Source organism: Balaenoptera ricei, chromosome 3 (assembly GCF_028023285.1).
Source record: "Balaenoptera ricei isolate mBalRic1 chromosome 3, mBalRic1.hap2, whole genome shotgun sequence".
Taxonomy (NCBI): Eukaryota; Metazoa; Chordata; class Mammalia; order Artiodactyla; family Balaenopteridae; genus Balaenoptera; species Balaenoptera ricei.
The window spans coordinates 117,908,484-117,930,083 of NC_082641.1; the positions used below are offsets into that span (position 1 = coordinate 117,908,484).

General features: G+C 41.4%; 2 long non-coding RNA genes across 2 annotated transcripts in view; both read left to right on the top strand.

The window, feature by feature from the left end:
• The window catches only part of LOC132362569 (uncharacterized), a 70,302-nt gene that overhangs the window by 10,838 nt on the left and 37,864 nt on the right, over positions 1–21,600 (top strand). The gene's annotated exons all lie outside the window — the stretch shown is intronic.
• Positions 15,840–21,600, top strand: part of LOC132362568 (uncharacterized) — a 28,152-nt gene continuing 22,391 nt past the window's right edge. The window contains exon 1 of the long non-coding RNA XR_009502400.1: positions 15,840–15,931. This is a non-coding gene — a long non-coding RNA (uncharacterized LOC132362568). The remainder of the gene's footprint in view (positions 15,932–21,600) is intronic.

Genomic DNA, 21,600 nt, shown 5'->3' on the forward strand with positions numbered 1-21,600 from the left:
ACATACTAAAATGAACATACCAAGTTTATTGTTGAAGGGAGATGAGATTGGCTATAGCCATATTTTCAAATAATGTTGAACTACTGTGGATTATTAGTGTGGGTATGACTTTTCAGTCTTTACTATTCATCTAATATATCAGGACAAATGGAGAATACTTACATTTTTGTGTTAGCTTAATGTTGGGGACAGTGGCTTAAAGCAATTACCTGAATGGCTTTAGCAAACCAAATAGTTTGTAGATTTTTTTAGTTTTGTGTGTAACTCAGTTATACAAGCAATATGTAGTTTTTATAGCCTTTGTGAGAAAGGAAAATAAGACAGTGAACCTCCTCATTACTCTAGGACAGGGCCTCCAGAGGTGGATGATCCACTATTATTTTTTGCCTCCTATGTGCATTTTGATGCCCTTATTCAGTGAAGGGTCCCATTTCTGAGCTCTGTGTCAATGTGCATTCCACTGAGAGGCTATTCTAAAGCCACAAGCCAAAATGCTGATACAGAAGACCTGCTCTGGTTTATTCATTCGCTGATTATATGAGGACAGCTCTGGGCCTGGTTAACTCTCTGGCAAACAAAAGATCATGGATGAGGTAGGGGATGGCTAATAATATTTGAGAGGTTGACACCAGCATCAGTATTTAGACAATAATGAAGTAAAACAGCAGGTTGTCTCCTTCCAGCCTGTCCCCCAAAGAAAAGCAACTTAGGAAATGGTAACACAGCCAAATGTGTTAGAAATAGTGAGCAAGTCATTAAAACAAAGATCTTGTCCATGTTAGGATAACTGTCAACTATCAGAGTTTTCCTGGTGTTGCTCTGTTATTGGGAACATCACTACCACCTTTTAGAAGTGAATCCCAGGACTTCCCTGGCCGTCCAGTTGTTAAGGCTCCATGCTTTCACTGTGGAGGGCGCAGGTTCAATCCCTGGTCGGGGAACTAAGATCCTGCATGCTGTGCGGCCAAAAAAAAATCAGTAGAAGTGAATCCCTGCTGTTACTATTCCCCAGGGCCCCACTGTAGAGCTGTACATGTCAGGAGTAGGTTCTTCCTAGGTGAAGGCCTGCAGTTGTGGAATGCCTGTTCTTGTGGCTTTGGCTTTGGGGTTCAGATTTGATGCCGTTGCTTCTTTTCTCGGCTCACCGCAGGCTCACACTATATGTGGACCCACTTCCCCTGTTGGCGGGGTCACTCAGGCTCTACTTGTACCTGAGTTTCATTAAACTTGCATGACTCTTTGAGGTGACCGCCCTCTGAACCAGCCCAAGTGTCTAGTCTGTATAGCCAAACCCCCCTCACCATACCCTTGAAATTTGGAGAACTTCCAGCATTTTCCATCTGATGCAATAACAGACGAATGGAAAAGATAATTTAATTTTAATTTTATTAATTTATTTTAAAGGATTCCAATAGTTGATGTGGAAGCTACAACCTTTTTTCTAATTACTTTTTAAAATAAATTTATTTATTTATGGCTGTGTTGGGTCTTCCTTGCAGCGTGCAGGCTGTCTCTAGTTGTGTTGAGTAGGGGCTACTCTTTGTTGCGGTGGGCGGGCCTCTCACTGCGGTAGCTTCTCTTGTCGCGGAGTACGGGCTCTAGGCGTGTGGGCTTCAGTAGTTGTGGCTCGCAGACTCTAGAGTACAGGCTCAGTAGTTGTGGCGCATGGGCTTAGTTGCTCCATGGCATGTGGGATCTTCCCAGACCAAGGATCGAACCTGTGTCTCCTGCGTTGGCAGGTGGATTCTTATCCACTGTGCCACCAGGGAAGTCCCAATAATTTTATTTTTATTATCAGTGATACTGAAGGGGAAGAGGAAGGGAGCTAGAGTTCTTTCTCTCATATCCTCAGTACTGGGCTTGTCATGTAGTAAGTACTTAATAATGTTGAATAAACAAATGATTAGGTCTGCCAATAGTATCTGACAAGCAAACGAATAAAATTACATGACTCCTATTAAAAGAAATAAAGGATAACTATAGAAAAAGAAGCTGCAGTGATCCTGAAAGTCTGCTCTTAGCAAGGCTGTTTGTGAGCGTTATCTCTGACCGGAGTGTGAAGGTTGAGTAATCTGCATTTCCCTTTCTGCCTAACTCTCGGGTGTGATCATTGCTTCCCGTTAGAAGCCTTCTCTGGCTTCCCTGACCTACTGTCTCTACTTTTTATAGAAGGAACAAATGACTGTGTGAATGGAATAAACAAACACATCAATGCCAAAATTTAACAAAAACTGTAAACCTGAGATGATAGAGCAGCACAAAACCAGTAATTCTAAAGCTTTTTTTAGCCCAACAAACCATAACCAAAATTATGGGTATGAGAATCAAGAAAAACTGAGGGACCTAGTGTATAAAATAATCTATTTATGAAGATCCTATTAAAAGGCCAGCTAATTAGGGAGTTCAGAAAAGACACAGAGGAGGTCTTTAGAGTAAAATCAGCCCTTTTTAAAAAAAACTTAACAATTTTATAAATTCCCAAGAAGGATATGTAAAGATGGAGGGATAAGCATGACTTCTGGCTTTGAAGATAAGAATAGTTCCAAGGTAGGGAAGTCTGCAAGTAACCAAGAGAATTTTTTTTTAACCCCATGTTTGGTACTTAGCCAAGTGACTTCTCAGTTTGAAGCAGAGAAAAAACATTTAAAGAACTTAAGAAGCTGAAGTGTCTTGTGAAAAAAAGAATCATGGGACTTCCCTGGCAGTCCAGTGGTTAAGACTCTGCATGTCCACTGCAGGGGGCACGGGTTCGATCCCTGGTCGGGGAACTAAGATCCCACATTCTGCATGGCGTGCCCGCCCCCCCCCAAAAAAAAGAATCACAATTACAAAAATCACTGTAAAAAGCAGTGAAGAACATATATAAAATAGTTTATCCACAAGGGAAAATTAATAATAGGAAGGGAAATTGGGGCACTAGAAGGGGACAGGAGGTCTACAGAGGCATTCTAGCCATTAAAAAAAAAAAAAAGAGGTGGATAACATGAAAATACCAAAAAGCACTAAGAAAACTTATTTTTTTTCTGACTATGTAGGTTCCTTATTGAAATTTTCAAACATACAGAATAAATAACAATTGCCAATAATTCCAGCACCCAGGGAAAACCACTATAAATGTTTTTTCCTTCTAGCCAAATTTTGTCTGTCTACTGTTACTGTACACTTAAAGCATGAAAATCTTTTTTTTTTCTTTTTTTCCCGTTTTAATCAAGGCTCCTCAGGACTGTCCCCTCAGCCCTTCCCAGGCTTGTCTGCCAAAGCATGGAAATCTTTTTTTTTTTTTAAACATCTTTATTGAAGTATAATTGCCTTACAATGGTGTGTTAGCTTCTGCTTTATAACAAAGTGAATCAGTTATACATATACAATATGTTCCCATTTCTCTTCCCTCTTGCATCTCCCTCCCTCCCACCCTCCCCATCCCACCCCTCTAGGTGGTCACAAAGCACCGAGCTGATCTTCCTGTGCTGTGCGGCTCAAAGCATGGAAATCTTAATGTACAACTCCAAAACTGTTCCATGTAATCATGACTCAGCTCAAAGATGTGGAACATCTCCATCATCCCAGAAGTCTCCTCTTGTGCCTCTTCCAGTCAATATCCGTAGATTCGTTTTGGCTGTTCTTGAACCTCATATAAATGGAATCTTACAGTGTGAAGTCTGTTGAGTCTGGCTTCTTTTGTTCATCATTGTCTTTGGGACTCATCCACGTTGCTGCATGTAGTAATTGTTCTTTCCTTATTGCTGGGCAGTTTCTATTGTATAACTATACCGTAATCTTTCTGTTCTGCTGTTGATGAACATTTGGATAGTTTCCGGTTTGGGGCTATAATAAATCAAGCTGCTTTGACCATTCCTTTTTTTTTTTTTTTTGGCCATGCCGTGCTGCATGTGGGAATGTGGGATCTTAGTTCTCTGACCAGATATCGAACCCGCGCCCTCTGCACTGGAAGCACGGAGTCTTAACCGCTGGACCACCAGGGAAGTCACTGACTATTCTTACATATGTCTTTGGTGGACTTAACGCACTCATTTTACTTCAGTATATATCTAAGAGTAGAGTTGCTGGGTCGTAAGATAAATATTTCCAAAGTCATGAATATATTATAAACTTTGTTCTAAAAGTGTGATTGTGTCCAGGGTATAGTGTGAATTATTCTTGGTTTATAAGGATGGAGATCAAGGTTCATTTTTTTATTTTCTCCCATTAGAATAGCCAGCACTATTTATTGGAAAGATTAATTTTTACTTTCTGAGTTGCAGTGGTGCCTTTCTATTAAATTAGGTGACTACTGTGTGGGTCTCTTGTAGAATTCTTCATTCTGTAACACTGATCCATTTATTAATATTTATTTTAAAGAAAATGGGATCATGCTTTTACATTTTTCTACACTTACTATTATATCATGCTTCAAATTAAGAATAATTGCAAAGGAACTATTATATAGATGTACCATAATTTATTCTTTTTTTTTTGGACGTTTGGGTTGTTTTTTCTTTTTTCTGTTTTGTTTTGTTCTTTTATGTTGCAGGCTTTCCTCAAATGTCTTGATAATCCTTGTTCATTCATTTATTTATGAGGCAATAAAAAGCTGATTAGAAGTTCTGCGTGCATGGGCTTTTCTGTGGAGTGACTGGGTGAGTCACTGAAGTCTCCTCGAGTATTATTATCAATAATTTTTTCCCCTTAGGGCTGCTCAGTTTTTCCAGAGGAACATTCTCCACCCTACTGCCTGCAGGGTCAGTGCCATGCTACCAGGTGTCTTGTCATTTAAAAAATAACTTTGAAAATTATTATTCTTTCCTTCGTCTCTACTTTGATGAGGTCTTTTATTGTGATCTTACCTCCATGGGCCACTTTCCGAAAGAATAGTTTCTGCTCTTCTCATTGTATGGCTGAATGACTGAAAATCCTATGACTCTGAGCATGTCTTGAGTGGGATCCTCAGATAAGAGTGTTCAGTGCAGCCTTTTTTTTTTTTTTAATTTTTGTTTTATATTGGAGTATAGTTGATTTACAATGTTGTGTTAGTTTCAGGTGAACGGCAAAGTGATTCAGTTGTACATATACATGTATCTTTGTTTTCAGATTCTTTTCCCATTTAGGTTATTACAGAATATTGAGTAGAGTTCCTTGTGCTGTACAGTAGGCCCTTGCTGGTTATCTCTTTTAAATACAGAGTGTGTACACGTCAATCCCAAACTCCCAACTTATCTCCCCGCCCCCATGTTTCCCGTTTGGTAACCATAAGTTTGTTCTCTAAGTCTGTAAGTCTGTTTCTGTTTTGTAAATAAATTCGTTTGTATCATTTTTTTTTAGATTCCACATATAAGCAGTATCATATGATATTTGTCTTTCTTTGCCTGACTTACTTCACTTAGTATGATAGTCTCCACGTCCATATTGCTGCAAATGGCATTATTTCATTCTTTTTTATGGCTGAGTAATATGCCATTGTATATATGTACCACATCTTCTTTATCCATTCATCTGCTGATGGACATTTAGGTTGCTTCCATGTCTTGGCTATTGTAAACAGTGCTGCAGTGAACACTGGGGTGCATGTATCCTTTCAAACCATGGTTTTCTCTGGATATATGCCTAGGAGTGGGATTGCTGGATCGTACTATAGCTCTGTTTTTAGTTTTTTAAGGAACCTCCATACTGTTCTCCATAGTGGCTGTACCAATTTACATTCCCACCAACAGTGTAGGACGGTTCCCTTTTTTCTCCGTACCCTCTCCAGCATCTGTTGTTCATAGGCTTTTTGATGATGGCCATTCTGAGTGGGGTCAGGTGATATCTCATTATAGCTTTGATTTGCATTTCTCTAACAATTAGCAGTGTTGAGCATCTTTTCATGTGCCTGTTGGCCATCTGTATGTCTTCTTTGGAGAAAAGTCTGTTTAGGTCTTCTGCCCATTTTTTGATTGGGTTGGTTTTTTTTGTTTTTTTGTTTTGTTTTGTTTTTTTATATTGAGCTGCATGAGCTGTTTGTATATTTTGGAGATTAATCCCTTGTTGGTCACATCGTTTGCAAATATTTTCTCCCACTCTGTGGGTTGTCTTTTCACTTTGTTTATGGTTTCCCTTGCTATGCAAAAGCTTTTGAGTTTAGTTAGGTCCCATTTGTTTATTTTTGTTTTTATTTCCATTACTCTAGGAGACAGATCGAAAAAGATATTGCTGTGTTTTATGTCATAGAGCATTCTGCCTGTTTTCCTCTAAGAGTTTTATAGTATCTGGTCTTACATATAGGTCTTTAATCCATTTTGAGTTTATTTTTGTGCATGGTGTTAAAAAATATTCTATTTCATTCTTTTACATGTTAGCTGTCCAGTCTTCCCAGCACCAGTTTTGAAGAGACTGTCGTTTCTGTATAGTCTTGCCTCCTTTCTCATAGATTAATTGACCATAGGTACTTGGATTTATTTCTGGGCTTTCTATCCTGTTCCATTGATCTATATTTCTGTTTTTGTGCCAGTACCATACTGTTTTGATGACTGTAGCTTTGTGGTATAGCCTGAAGTCAGGGAGCCTGATTCCTCCAGTTCCATTTTTCTTTCTCAAGATTGCTTTGGCTGTTCAGGGTCTTTTGTGTCTCCATACAAATTTTAAAAAATTTTAGCCATGCACATGGTTCATGAGAAAAAAAAAATTTTTTTTTTGTTCTAGTTCTGTGAAAAATGCCATTGGTAATTTGATAGGGATTGCATTGAATCTGTAGATTGCGTTGGGTAGTATAGTCATTTTGACAATATTGATTCTTCCAATCCAAGAACATGGTATATCTCTCCATCTGTTTGTGTCATCTTCAGTTTCTTTCATCAGCGTCTTATAGTTTTCAGAGTACAGGTCTTTTGTCTCCCTAGGTAGGTTTATTCCTAGGTATTTTATTCTTTTTGATGTGATGGCAAATGGGATTGTTTCTTTCTCTTTTGTTGTTAGTGTATAAAAATGCAACAGATTTCTGTGTATTAATTTTGTATCCTGCAACTTTACCAAATTCATTGATTAGCTCTAGTAGTTTTCCAGTGGCCTCTTTAGGATTATCTATGCATAGTATCATGTCATCTGCAAACAGTGACAGCTTTACTTTTTCTTTTCCAATTTGTATTCCTTTTATTTGTTTTTCTTCTCTAATTGCCATGGCTAGGACTTCCAAAACTATGTTGAATAAAAGTGGCAAGAGTGGACATCCTTGTCTTGTTCCTGATCTCAGAGAAAACGCTTTCAGCTTTTCACCATTGAGTATGATGTTAGCTGTGGGTTTGTCATATATGGCCTTTATTTTGTTGAGGTATGTTTCCTCTGTGCCCACTTTCTGGAGAGTTTTTATCATAATGGGTGTTGAATTTTGTTGAAAGCTTTTTATGCATCTATTGAGATGATCATACGGTTTCTATTCTTCAATTTGTTATTGTGGTGTATCACACTGATTGATTTGCAGATACTGAAAACTCCTTGCATTCCTGGGATGAATCCCACTTGATCATGGTGTATGATCCTTTTAATGTATTGTTGGATTCGGTTTGCTAGTATTTTGTCGAGTCTTTTTGCGTGTATGTTCATCAGTGATATTGGCCTGTAATTTTCTTTTTTTGTGGTACCTTTGTCTGGTTTTGGTATCAGGGTGATGGTGGCCTCATAGAATGAGTTAGGGAGTGTTCCTTTCTTTGCAATTTTTTGGAATAGTTTCACAAGGATAGATGTAAACTTTTCTCTAAATGTTTGATAGAATTCACCTGTGAAACCATCTGGTCCTGGACTTTTGTTTGTTGGGAGTTTTTAAATCACAGTTTGAATTTCAGTACTTGTGATTGGTCTGTTCATATTTTCTATTTCTTCCTGGTTCAGCCCTGGAAGGTTGTACCTTTCTAAGAATTTGTCCATTTCTTCTAGGTTGTCCATTTTTTTGGCATATAGCTGTTTGTAGTAGTCTGTTATGATCCTTTGTATTTTTGTGGTGTCAGTTGTAACATCTCCTTTTTCATTTCTAATTTTATTGATTTGAGCCTTCTCCCTTTTTTTTCTGGTGAGTCTGGCTAAAGATTTATTGATTTTGTTTATCTTTTCAGAGAACCAGCTTTTAGTTTCATTGATCTTTTCTATTGTTTTCTTTGTCTCTATTTCATTTATTTCTGCTCTGATCTTTATTACTTACCTTCTACTAACTTTGGGTTTTGTTTGTTCTTTCTCTGGTTGCATTAGGTGTAAGGTTAGGTTGTTTGAGATTTTTCTTGTTTCCTGAGGTAAGATTGTATTGCTATAAACTTCCCTCTTAGAACTGCTTTTGTTGTGTCCCATAGGTTTTGGGTCATTGTGTTTTCATTGTCATTTGTCTGTAGGTATTTTTTGATTTCCTCTTTGATTTCTTTGGTGATGCATTGGTTGTTTAGTAATATATTGTTTAGCCTCCACATGTTTGTGTTTTTTTACAGTTTTTTTTTTTCTGGTAATTGACTTCTAATCTCAGTGTTGTGGTTGGAAAAGATGTTTCACATGATTTCAGTTTTCTTAAATTTACCGAAGCTTGCTTTGTGGCCCAGCGTGTGATCAGTCCTGGAGTATGTTCCATGTGCACTTGAAAAGAATGTGTATTTTGCTGTTTTTGGATGGAGTGCTCTATAAATATAAATTAAGTCCATGTAGTCTAATGTGTCATTTAAGGCCTGTGTTTCTTTATTGATTTTCTGTCTGGATGATCTGTCCATTGATCAAAGTGGGGTGTTAAAGTCCCTCACTATTATTGTGTTACTGTCGATTCCTCCTTTTATGGCTGTTAGTATTTGTCTTATATATTGAGGTGCTCCTATGTTGGGTGCATATATATTTACAATTGTTATATCTTCTTGGATTGATCCCTTGATCATTATGTAGTGTCCTTCTTTGTCTCTTGTAACAGTCTTTATTTTAAAGTCTACTTTGTCTGATATGAGTATTGCCACTCCAGCTTTCTTTTGATTTCCATTTGCATGGAATACCTTTTTCCATCCCTTCACTTTCAGTCTCTATGTGTCCCTAGATTTGAATTGGGTCTCTTGTAGACAGCATATATACAGGTCTTGTTTTTGTATCCATTCAGCCACTCTGTATCTTTTGGTTGGAGCATTTAATCCATTTACATTTAAGGTAATTATCGGTATGTATGTTTCTATTGCCATTTTGTTAATTATTTTGGATTTGTTTTTGTAGGTCTTTTTTCTCCCCTTCCTCTTTCGTTCTCTTCTCTTGTGATTTGATGACTAACTTTAGTGTTGTGTTTGGATTGCTTTTTCTTTTTTGTGCGTTTTTTATCTATTGTAGATTTTCGGTTTGCGGTTCCCATGAAGTTTTTTTGGTTTTTTTTCCCCCTCTGTGGAATCTTACTGTATTATTATTTTTTTAATGTTTTTACATCTTTATTGGAGTATAATTGCTTTACAAAGGTGTGTTAGTTTCTGCTTTATAACAAAGTGAATCAGTTATACATATACATATATCCCCATATCTCTTCCCTCTTGTGTCTCCCTCCCTCCCACCCTCCCTATCCCACCCCTCTAGGGGTAACAAAGCACCGAGCTGATCTCCCTATGCTATGCAGCTGCTTCCCACTAGCTATATAAACATGATTGTCTTAAGTTGCTGGTCTTTTAATTTCAATTTCATTTCTAATATCCTACATTTGTGCTCTCCTCTTTTCATGATTGCTGGTTTTCATATCATATTTGTGTGTGGATGATTTCCTACCTTTACTGTATATTTGCCTTTACTGGTGAGCTTTTCCATTTATAATTTTCTTATTTCTAGTTGTGGCCTTTTCTTTTCCACGTAGAGAAGTTCCTTTAGCATTTGTTGCGAAGCTGGTCTGGTGGTGCTGAATTCTCTTAGCTTTTGCTTGTCTGTAAAGCTTTTGGTTTCTCTGTCAAATCTGAATGAGAGCCTTGCTGGGTAGAGTATTCTTGGTTGTAGGTGCTTCCCTTTCATCACTTTAAATACATCATGCCACTCCTCTCTGGCCTGCAGTTTCTGCTGAAAAATCAGCTGATAACTTTATGGGAATTCCCATGTATGTTTTTTTGTTTTTGTTTTTCCACCAAGCAGCTTGTGGGATGTTAGTTTCCCAACAGGGATTGAACCCAGGGCTTTCACCCAGCAGTGAAAGTGCCGAGTCCTAACCACTGGACTGCCAGGGAACTCCCCCCTTGTATGTTATTTGTTGCTTTTCCCTTGTTGCTTTTTAAAAATTTTTATTTTATTTATTTATTTTGGTTGTGCTGGGTCTTAGCTGCAGCAGGTGGGCTCCTTAGTTGCGGCTCACTGGCTCCTTAGTTGTGGCTCACCGGCTCCTTAGTTGCAGCCTATGTGCTCCTTAGTTGCTGCCAGCAGGCTCCTTAGTTGTGGCATGCATGTGGGATCTAGTTCCCTGACCAGGGATTGAACCCACATCCCCTGCACTGGAAGGCAGATTCTTAACCACTATGCCACCAGGGAAGTCCCTTTCCTTGTTGCTTTTAATATTTTCTCTTTGTCTTTAATTTTTTGTCAATTTGACTATGTGTCTCAGCGTGTTCCTCCTTGGGTTTATCTCTATGCTTCCTGGACTTGGGTGACTGTTTCCTTTCCCATGCTAGGGAAGTTTTCAGCTATTATCTCTTCAAATATTTTCTCAAGTCCTTTCTCTCTTTCTTCTCCTTCTGGGACCCCTATAATGCAAATGTTAGTGTGTTTCATGTTGTCCCAGAGGTCTCTGAGACTGTCTTCATTTCTTTTCATACTTTTTTCTTTATTCTGTTCCATGGCAGTGATTCCCACCATTCTGTCTTCCAGCTCACCTGTTCTTCTGCCTCATTTATTCTGCTATTGATTTTTTCTAGTGTATTTTTCACTTCGGTTACTGTATTGTTCATCTCCATTTGTTTGTTCTTTAGATCTTCTAGCTCTTTGTTAAACATTTCTTGTATCTTCTCGGTCTGTGCCTCCATTCTTTTCCTGAGATCTTGGATCATCTTTACTATCATTACTCTGAATTCTTTTGCAAATAGATTCAATGCAGTGGTTTTTTTAAAAAATTTATTTTATTATTATTTTATTTTATTTATTTATTGTTTCTGGCTGTGTTGTGTCTTCGTCACTGCGCACAGGCTTTTCTCTGGTTGCGGCGAGTGGGGGCTACTCTTTGTTGCGATTCGTGTGCTTCTCGTTGTGGTGGCTTCTCTTGTTGCTGAGCACAGACTCCAGGCACACAGGCCTCAGTAGTTGTGGCACGTGGGCTCAGTAGTTGTGGCTCGTGCGCTCTAGAGTGCAGGCTCAGTAGTTGTGGCACACGGGCCCAGCTGCTCCATGGCATGCAGGATCTTCCCGGACCAGGGATCGAACCCGTGTCCCCTGCACTGGCAGGTGGATTCTCAACCACTGCGCCACCAGGGAAGCCCAGATTCAATGCAGTTTTAATGGATCTTAGCTGCTGCTTGATTTGAGCTGTCTCTTTTGGAGCTGTGATTTGTCTTTAATGCTACAATTTCCACTGTTTACATTTGACCCTCAGTGTAACACACTCTGCTATAGTAGAGCTTACATTTCACCCGACCAAATTTATAAGGGAAAACATTCATGTTTTAAAGTTTTGTATCATACCTTAAATTTAAAGCTCATTTATATTCTGGTTATGTTAAGTGGTTTGTACTAGACTGTGTCAATGTGAAGGAATCTTTCTTTACTTGGGTTTGCTTCTGTACAAGCATGGGAACAGTTGATTCCCACTGGGTGAACTCCTGCTTTTCGGATGCCAGCTCTGGAATCTTTGATCTTGACACAGATGCTATTTCTATGACTTTTGCTGTTCTCTTACTGGGAATTTTTTCCTGCTTAGAGGAAACTGAAAATAGTTCCAGATTTTATTCCTCTAAGGTGACTGTGTTCTGGGAACACAGGACAGAGTGTGGGGTGGGGGTGGGTCATGACAGTAGAGCATCTGTATGGCTTATGCTCTTTATAAGTGCCTCTGAGTAGTATATGGGGTTCCCCTGACCCCAGACATAAAGCAATTTCTCAGGCAGAGGGAGAAAGTTACATACTAAAAATGAGAGGGAAACATGATTGAGGGAGAAGGGGGAGGACACATACAGTTGGGAGAGTTTTGAGGGTCCCAGGAATAATGAGGAATAGATACACATAGATCGATCAAGAAAAGTCATGAAACATTGAGGTGTGAGGTTGTGATAGTTCTAAACACTTTGTTCTCTGTTCCTTCTCACTGCTCATTGTTTTTAGAAGGGCAGTGTCTTCAGAGACATATAGGTATAGACTTTGCTAGAGGGAGAATGATCATTATTACAGGGTCTTGTTGGATTAATGAAGTTAAACTACAGTTTCGATGGAATTAGGTCAGTACAGAGGGGACACACACACAAACACACACACACACACACACACACACACTGAACTTCAGGAAAGAGTAGTTATGATGGCTGTGTTCTACTTCTGTGACTTAAAAAATAACTAATGGAATAGCTGTAGGGAGGTTAATGAGACTGATTTCTGTGTTAACCAGGGCTCACTAGGTTTACCACAGCCTTCCAGGTAGGAGAGAGGAAATGCAGAAGTAGTCAGCAGTTAGGTGCCCAGGTTCACGTGATGAATGCAGTGTTTGTCACTGTGAGCCTTTGGTTTAGGGTAAAGGGAAAGGCCATTTCCAGGTCAGAGTGTAATGCCACGTTGGCATAGACCAGAGAGCAAAGAAGGGAAAGAACTCTAGTTCTTTTCTGAATCCCTGCCAGGCCCCTGAAGAAAGAAGAATGAGAGACAGAATGCAGATGAGGTCAAAAGAGAGATCTTCCAGCCATTCCGATTTCATCTTACAAAGTTTCAGTTTATTATCCCCTCCTTCAAGTGACACTCTCCTGACTCCCACCTCCTCTCACTGGGTTTAAGCCCCTACTGCTACCCAGCAGTCTGTTTACCCCTTTTTCTAAAAACCACCATCCTTATGTTTGTCTTTTTAACCTGTTGTCCAGGGAAAGGATTTGAAGCATATCCATTTTTGTACCCCACTACTTGGCACAGTGCCAGGCACAGTCAGCACTGCATAAATGTCTGCTTGCTTGAACATCAATCAGAGGGGTTCATTAGCTTACCTTACTATTGGTTCCTAGTAGTGGAAATTCTACAGAGGTAGCTTAGGTTAAGTTGGGTTTTAATCTGATTTATGAGCTATTATAAAGTCATCTGGAATCCCATTTCTTTTTTTTTTTTTAATTATTTAGTTATGTATGTATGTATGTGGCTGCGTTGGGTCTTAGTTGCTGCACACGGGATCTTCATTGCAGCATGTGGGATCTTTTTTTTTTTTTTTTTTTTTTTTTAGTTGCGGCATGTGGGATGTAGTCCCCTGACTAGGGATTGAACCCAGGCCCCCTGCATTGGGAGTGCAGAGTCTTAACCACTGGACCACCAGGGAAGTCCCTGGAATCCCATTTCTTTCCTTCTTTCTGCTCTACCTTTCTGAAGTAGCTACTTCATCTTAAGGCTGGTGGCTCCCTCACGGCTGCAGATTGGCAGTCAGCAGTTTTGTAGGCCGTGTCCTTGCTAGACCGTGTATTTGACTGTGTTAAGGGGAAGGGAAGGTTGGGAGTGTGTCAGGAGAGCCCCAAGATTTTTGTTGTTGTTGTTGTTGTTAAATTTATTTATTTATTTATTTTTGGCTGCATTGGCTCTTCCTTGCTGCGTGCGTGCTTTCTCTAGTTGCGGCGAGCGGGGGCTACTCTTTGTTGTGGTGCATGGGCTTCTCATTGTGTTGGCTTCTCTTGTTGCGGAGCATGGGCTCTAGTCACGCGGGCTTGCGTAGTTGTGGCTCGCGGGCTTCATTGCTCCGCGGGATGTGGGAACTTCCCGGACCAGGGCTTGAACCCTTGTCCTCTGCATTGGCAGGCGGATTCTTAACCACTTTGCCACCAGGGAAGCCCAAGCCCCAAGATTTTAACTGATCAAACCACTTTCGAACTAATCTGAGTGGCCAAGGGGTGCCATTTGTGATTGGCTTAGTCCTGGAGTCCTTGAATCAGTCTTGATGGAAAAGAAGAAAGAGTGACCTGGATTGGCTTAGGTTAGATTGGGCTCACCCTGGAAATGGTAAGGAATGAGCTTCCCCAAAGCACATGAACTACAGGAAGAAAGAATGGATACTTAACTGGAAATCTTACTTATTATGAAGGGGGATGTGGTTGTTGTGTGGGCAGCCAGCAAAGTCCACTATTTTAATGCAGATTTTCTAGGGAACCTTTCTTTTTTTTTTTTTTTTTTTTTTAATTTTATTTATTTATGGCTGTGTTGGGTCTTCGTTTCTGTGCGAGGGCTTTCTCCAGTTGTGGCAAGCAGGGCCACTCTTCATCGCGGTGCGCGGGCCTCTCACTATCGCGGCCTCTCTTGTTGCGGAGCACAGGCTCCAGACGCCCAGGCTCAGTAGTTGCGGCTCACGGGCCCAGTTGCTCCGCGGCATGTGGGATCTTCCCAGACCAGGGCTCGAACCCGTGTCCCCTGCATTGGCAGGCAGATTCTCAACCACTGAGCCACCAGGGAAGCCCCGGGAACCTTTCTTTATGGCTACTCTGTTCTTCTTATAGAGTCATTTATGAATTTATTGATTGCATATTATGAAAAAGAATTAATGGTGAAATTATTAAATTTTGAGTATGAGACTCTTCCCTCTATTAACTTACTCCGATAGGTAAAACGTTAAATATCAGTACAGGAGAGGGGTGACAGTACAAGGCAGCAAGATGACAGCAATCATGTTCATCCAGAATATATGTACTTTGCATTCCCCAGTAATGCTTTTAATCAGGAAGTCATTGTGTCAGGCACTTCGGGGGCTACAGAGATGATAGAAAGGAGATGCTGGCCCCCTCCAGACTTCAGGCCCAATCAAGAGAATGGATAAAAGGCTTTGGGGACTGGGCAGAAATGGCCTCCCTCATAGAAGCAAACCACCCAGAACAGGAACCTGTAAAACAAAGTGGGGGCTCCTGGGGAGTGCTCCAGCGTCCTGGGAGCCTGGATGGTCAGAGGAGGTGCTTGGCATGCTCTGTGGACAGCTCTGCCCTCTGTGTAGTGACAACCGAGCACACTGCTCAGCTGCTCAGAGCCGTGGGTCTCGGGAGAGCAAGCAGATCACCCAGTGCCCGGGGTGGGGGCAACCCTTACCCTCACTGGTCACTCACTGCTGGCGTTGCTGCTTGTTAGAAAACCCCACTGTGGCCCAGCCCTGTTTGTTGGAGGATTTCTGTCACCGGGTCAGCCTCTGCTGATCTGATTCATAATTAATGCTGTTAGACTTTCTGCCTCCTTCTTAGAGCTATCCAATCACATTTATGGATATTTTAGAGAATTAAAAAACAAAATAATAATCTGTTCTTCATTCAGCACATTTACTGAGGGGCCTGCCTTGTGCCAGTCACTATGCTAAGCTCCAGGGTCATGGTGATGACCCAAAACTGACGTGATTCCTGCTGTCACAGCCTGTAGTCTAGTGGGGGAGGCAGACAAAAGGCAAACAGATACATAAGATATTTGCCAATTGTGATGGTGAGAAGGAAACAAAATGGGCAGAGCTGAAGATGTGCAAGAGGTTTAAGACATCTTTAAGGCAATTTGTAAATGATCTCATGATTACAGTTTTTATCCTAACGATTTCCCCAGATTAAATGCAAATAACTTTCAATGTCTGTCTTAGGTGTACTCAGCAGGTCCCTGATGAACCAAGGGAACCCTCCACCATATCCAGGCCCCGGTCCGACGGCTCCATACCCACCTTATCCACAGCAACCGATGGGGCCTGAGGTCTACCCTCCAGGACCTGTGGGCGGACCCTACCCACCTCCTCAGGGGTACCCCTACCAAGGATACCCACAGTACGGCTGGCAGGGCGGACCTCAGGAGCCTCCTAAAACCACAGGTACTGTGATGTGAATGGGGCATGTATACAGTTGGTCCTCCATATCTGCAGGTTCCGCACCCACGGATTCAACCAACCACCAGATTGAAAATATTTGGGGAAAAAAAATTCCAGGAAGTTCTAAAAAGCAAAACTTGAATTTACTGCGCTCCAGAAACTACTTACATAACATTCATGTTGTATTTACAACTATTTAAATGACATTTACATTGTGTTTTTATTATAAATAATCTAGAAATGATTTAAAGTGTATAGGAGGATGTGCGTAGGTTATATGCAAATACCTTTCATTATAAGGTATTTATATATAAGGGACTTGCGCCACCGCAGATTTTGGTATCATGTGGGTCCTGAAACCAATCCTCCGTGGATACCGAGGGACGACTGTATGTGTATTACGTGGGTGTGCATGTGTGCAGTCCAACGTCACCAACGGAAATGTTTGCACGTTTTCTTTGGCAGAGAAGAAACTCTGGCCTTTGTTTGCCATGGTTGACATTTCCAAAGCTTGGTGACTGCTTCGGGTGGCTTCTAACTCCTGAGAAGGACTTCTTTCTTGGGAGGGCTGAATCAATTCTGCCTCCTTTCTCTTGTCCCCTGTGGGGCTGAAGACTTCCTGGCCGACATGTTTTCTGAAGGCATCTCCTCGAGCAGTGAGAGGGGGCAGAGTACCAGTTGGATTCTTGCTCTGGCAGCCAGTTTTGCTTTTCAGGTTTAGCCTGTTGGGATTGTTTTATCTCTCAACTTGCTGACCCTCAAGTCATCCTCTTGCCCCTGCTATTGGGGTTGGTTTTCTTTACTAATATGTTTCATAATTCTATTTAACCTGCTAGCTGAGTTGTCAGCAGCTTATGAGTCCTTCTTGTGTGCTGGAACAGTGCTACTCAAAGTTTACTGGGCAGACAAGTGCCAGTCCATGGGCGGCTATCAGGCTGCAATGAGATAAATACAGAAAGTGAGAGTAAAAATTTTAAAACTTTGAGAGCCATTTGACATTGCTGTGACATTCGAGCATGGAATCTTGCATTTTACAAAAAGTAGCAGTCTGTGAAGGGTTAGGAAGGAAACATCTTGAGAAGCACTGTACTACCTGTCTTGGTGACTGTTATGACTGTATTATAACCTTTCGGTTTGCAGAATAGTTGCGCTCTTAGAGCTTTCAGCTTTTGAATATAGCTCATTCTTACCGAGTGCTTATTATGTGCCAGGTGCTCTCCTAAGAGCTTTACATACATTCACATTTAATCCTTGCAACAGTCTTATGAGGTTATTCCCATTTTACAGTGAAGTAATTGAGACACAGAGTGGAGTAACGACTTGCCCAAGGCCACCCAGCTAGAAATGGCAGACCCCAGATTTGAATCCTGAAAGTTTGACTGTGGAATCTGTACCTGTATCTTATTGCTGTTCTGTTGTCCCTTTCCTGTCTTTTCTGACCTGACACATTTGTCTGAATTTAGGGCCTTAGGCTGCCTCAGAGATTTTCCTATAGTTTAACCCCTTACTAATCAAAAGTAGTAACAGAACTGACAGTTCATTTTATTTCAGAATTTGAGGGTTCTTTAGAATGGGTGGATGCCAAGGAAGAAAAATAAGTTTAAGAGGAATTGTGCGCTCAATATGGGAAAGATTTTACTTTTATGGTGTCACGTCAGGGGCTATATTGAGATTGAATAGATTTGAATACCTTTAAAAGATTTAGTTTATCTTGAAGGAAAACTTTTACAATCCAAGGTTCTGTTTTGTTGTAAATTGTTGTAACGCGTGCTTGGAGGACTGCAGGAAGTACAACCAGTATAAATCAGAGCAGTTGGCATCCAGGTCTATGACATCAGAGGGGGATTTCCTGAAAATAAATCTCAGTTTCTGGGGTTTCTGCTTCAAAACAAGGTAACCCTGTGATGAATGAAAGAAGGCCAACTGAAAAGACCACATAATATATGATTCATTTATGTGCAATTCAAGATTAAGCCAAACTAATCTATGGTGATGGAGATCATAATAGTGGTTACTCCTGGCTGTGGTGTCGGAGGATAGGGTAGGGTTTGTTATTGACTAGGAAGGACACAGGGAGACTTCTGGGGTATTAGGAGTTCTTTTGTTTTTTGTTTTTGTCTGCGTTGGGTCTTCATTACTGTGTGCAGGCTTCCTCTAGTTGTGGCGAGCGGGGGCTACTCTTCGTTGCAGTGTGCGGGCTTCTCACTGAGGTGGCTTCTCTTGTTGCGGAGCATGGGCTGTAGGCATGTGGGCTCAGTAGTTGTGGCTCGCGGGCCCTAGAGCGCAGGCTCAGTAGTTGTGGTGCACGGGCTTAGTTGCTACGCAGCATGAGGGATCTTCCCGGACCAGGGCTCGAATCCGTGTCCCCTACATTGGCAGGCGGATTCTTAACCACTGTGCCACCAGGGAAGCCCTAGGAGTATTCTTTTATCTTAATCTGGGTATAAACATTTTCAAGCCACACACTTAATATTTGTGCACTTTAGTATATGTTATATGTCAATGAAAAAAAAGTCAGCCCAGCATTTGTATTAAACAATAGATTCAGCCCAGTGCCTCCCTAGGTCGTGTCTTTCACCCATAGCCCTCCTGGTCTATGGTTTGTAGGCCATTTCTGGGCCTGTATTGTTTATACTGACTGTAACTACCATTCAGTGGATTTGAAACATTACAGAGCTTGTCTAGAATAAGTGCTTCCTGGGCTCGGTGGACCTTGTCCCCTCATGCAGAAAATACTCACAGGTTTGGCCCTCTTTCTTACCTTTGGTGTAATGTAAGTATTACATCAGCGTTTTTGAGGAAAAAAAATAATATCTTAATTCTTCTTAGGATTAAAAGGCTTTATCAATTTATCAATGATTTCATAAATGCAGTTGAAAGCTGTTTAACATCCTTTTCTACAGGATTTCTCTCTCTGTCATCAGCCTGTGCATTGTTAATTGCCCAGACCTGTTCTGTACCAGGTATGGCAGGGGATACCAGGTGGTCAAGCTCTTCTCTCAACCTGGGGTCCAGGTTCTGTGAATGGGACCCCCTGACCCCCCTCTCACTAAGGGATGTGCTTTTTGGGGACCCCTTTCGTTTCTTTCTCTTTGTATTGCTCCTGGGATCCCCAATCAGAATCATTCTTGGGGCCTGTATTCTAAGCATGTGTCTTTGAGCTCTCTGCAGAAATTTAAGGGATTTTTTTCTCTAGCAGGATGATTTTAGATGTATCTACTACTGCATATGCCATCTCTCAGCTGAAGTTCATGTGTGTAGTCCCTTCTGTTAACAGCTACCTAGGTGGAAATTGTTTTAGGGTCTTAGCTACTCTTAATTGGTGTCTGGTAATTAGTAAGGGTTTAATAAAGTGTTGAATGGACAGGTCGGTGGGTAGATGGCTAATCTAAGCAGAACCTTCTTTGGTAGTCTATTTTTAGTTCAAATTTCATTTTTTCAGATATTGCATTTTTTTTAATTTATTTATTTATTTTTGGCTGCATTGGGTCTTCGTTGCTGTGCACGGGCTTTCTCTAGTTGTGGCGAGCAGGGGCTACTCTTCATTGCGGTGCGCAGGCTTCTCATTGCGGTGGCTTCTCCCACTGCGGAGCACGGGCTCCAGGAGCACGGGCCTCAGTAGTTGTGGCACGCAGGCTCAGCATTTGTGGCTCGCGGGCTCCAGAGCACAGGCTCAGCAGCTGTGGTGCACAGGCTTAGTTGCTTCGCGGCCCATGGGATCCTCCCGGACCAGGGCTCGAACCCGTGTCCCCTGCATTGGCAGGCGGACTCTCAACTGCTGCCCCACCAGGGAAGCCCCTGTATTTTTTTTTTAAGCCTTTGTTTTTCTCAGGAAACCAGCTTTTTGGAAACCATGTGATTGGAAGCAGCAGGTGCTTGTGGGATTGAGGCTTCCCAGGGAGCACACCTGCAATATGTCAAGGGTCTCCTGGGGAGATTTTTAATAATAATAACAACTATACCAACTAGTATTTCTTGCACTGGCATTAGCTTCACATAGTCTTCATAATGACCCTGAAGCATTAGTCCCATGTTATAGAGGTGGAATCTGAGGCTCAGAGAGGTTGTGATTCAGTTATTTATTGTATAACATTACCACCCTGAAACTCAGTGGCTTAAAACAACAGTGATTTATTATTTCTCATGATTGTGTGAGGTGGCTTTAGGGGATCTCTCCTGGGGTCACTTGTGTGACTTAATCCAGCTGTCAGCTTGGCTGGAGCTGAAATGTCCAAGACTGCCTCGCTCACATGACGAAGGCCTGGGTTTAGCTCCATGAGGCCTCTCTCTACACATCTCCCTTTCCACGGCAACTAGCTTCCAAGAGTGTGAAAGTAGCAGCTGCCAGGCTTTTAACGGCTAGGCCCAGAGCTGGCACCGCCTCACTTACCCTGTATTCTATTGCTCAAAGGCTGGCCAGATTCTGCAGGAGGGGAAATAGATGCCATCTCCCCCCACTCCTGCTTTTTTGGCAACAGCTTTATTGAGATACAATTCACATACCATACAATTCTCCCATTTAAAGTGTCCAATCCAGTGGGTTTTGGTGTATTCACAGAGTTGTGTGACCATCACCACTGTCTAATTCCAGAAGATTTTCATCACCCCGAAAAGAAACCCTTTGGCAGTCATTTCCGATTTCCTTAACTCTCCTCCTACATGAATCTACTTTTCTGTCTCTATTGATTTGCTTGTGTTGAACTTTTCTTATAAGTGGAATCATGTAATGTGCGCTCTTTTATGACCGGCTTCTTTCACTTAGTGTAATGTTTTCAAGGTTCATCCACGTTGTAGCAACTATCAGTGCTCCATTCCTTTGCCAAATAATATTTTATTGTATGGATATACCATATTTTATTCATCTGTTCATACTTTATTCATCTGTTCATTAGTTGATGGACATTTGGGTATCTGCTTTTGAGCTATTTTGAATAATAAATAATGGCTGTTATAAGCATTGGTGTAAAATAGATTCCATCTCACTAGGAGGAACAGCATGTGAATACAGAGTGAGAGGAATCGTTGGTGGCCATCTTGGCAGACAGTTCACCATGCTCCGATCTTTCCTTTTAACAATTCACCTCTCTCCCATGTGCAAATTATACCCATCCCCTTCTAAGACCACCAGATGTCTCATCCAGTAACTACCTCAGCTTGGAGTTAAGGATGTCACCATCGAGGATGGCCTCTAACCAGCCATGCCGCTCCCTTCGCTCCCTACTCCTCATTCCCGTTCTGCCCAACTGTACAGAGAGATCAAACAGAATATCAGCACTTCTGTGAAGCTTTCCCTCCTGTATCCCACACCTCCCATAGAATTTACCACTCCTAGGTGCTTCAGCTGCACCCCGTACAGACTTCTTTCAAAGCACCTCCTCTCTCCAAATTCAGTTAGGTTTCATGTTCTCTCTGATTTACCTCTTTAGTGTCTGACTCCAGTCAACCTTGCTCATACTATTTTAGTTTAGGCTTCCACCATTTGTGTTGGTCAAGACTCTTAAGATTGCAAGTGACAGAATCTCAGCCTTAAATATTAACCAACAACAGAGGATCATCGGAGACCTGAGTGAAGGCCCCAGATGATAGATGGTGACGAAAACAGACAGGAAAAAGGGACACTGAGGGAACAGAGGCAACACAAGGAGCAAAAACCCTACTACAAAAAAGGGGGG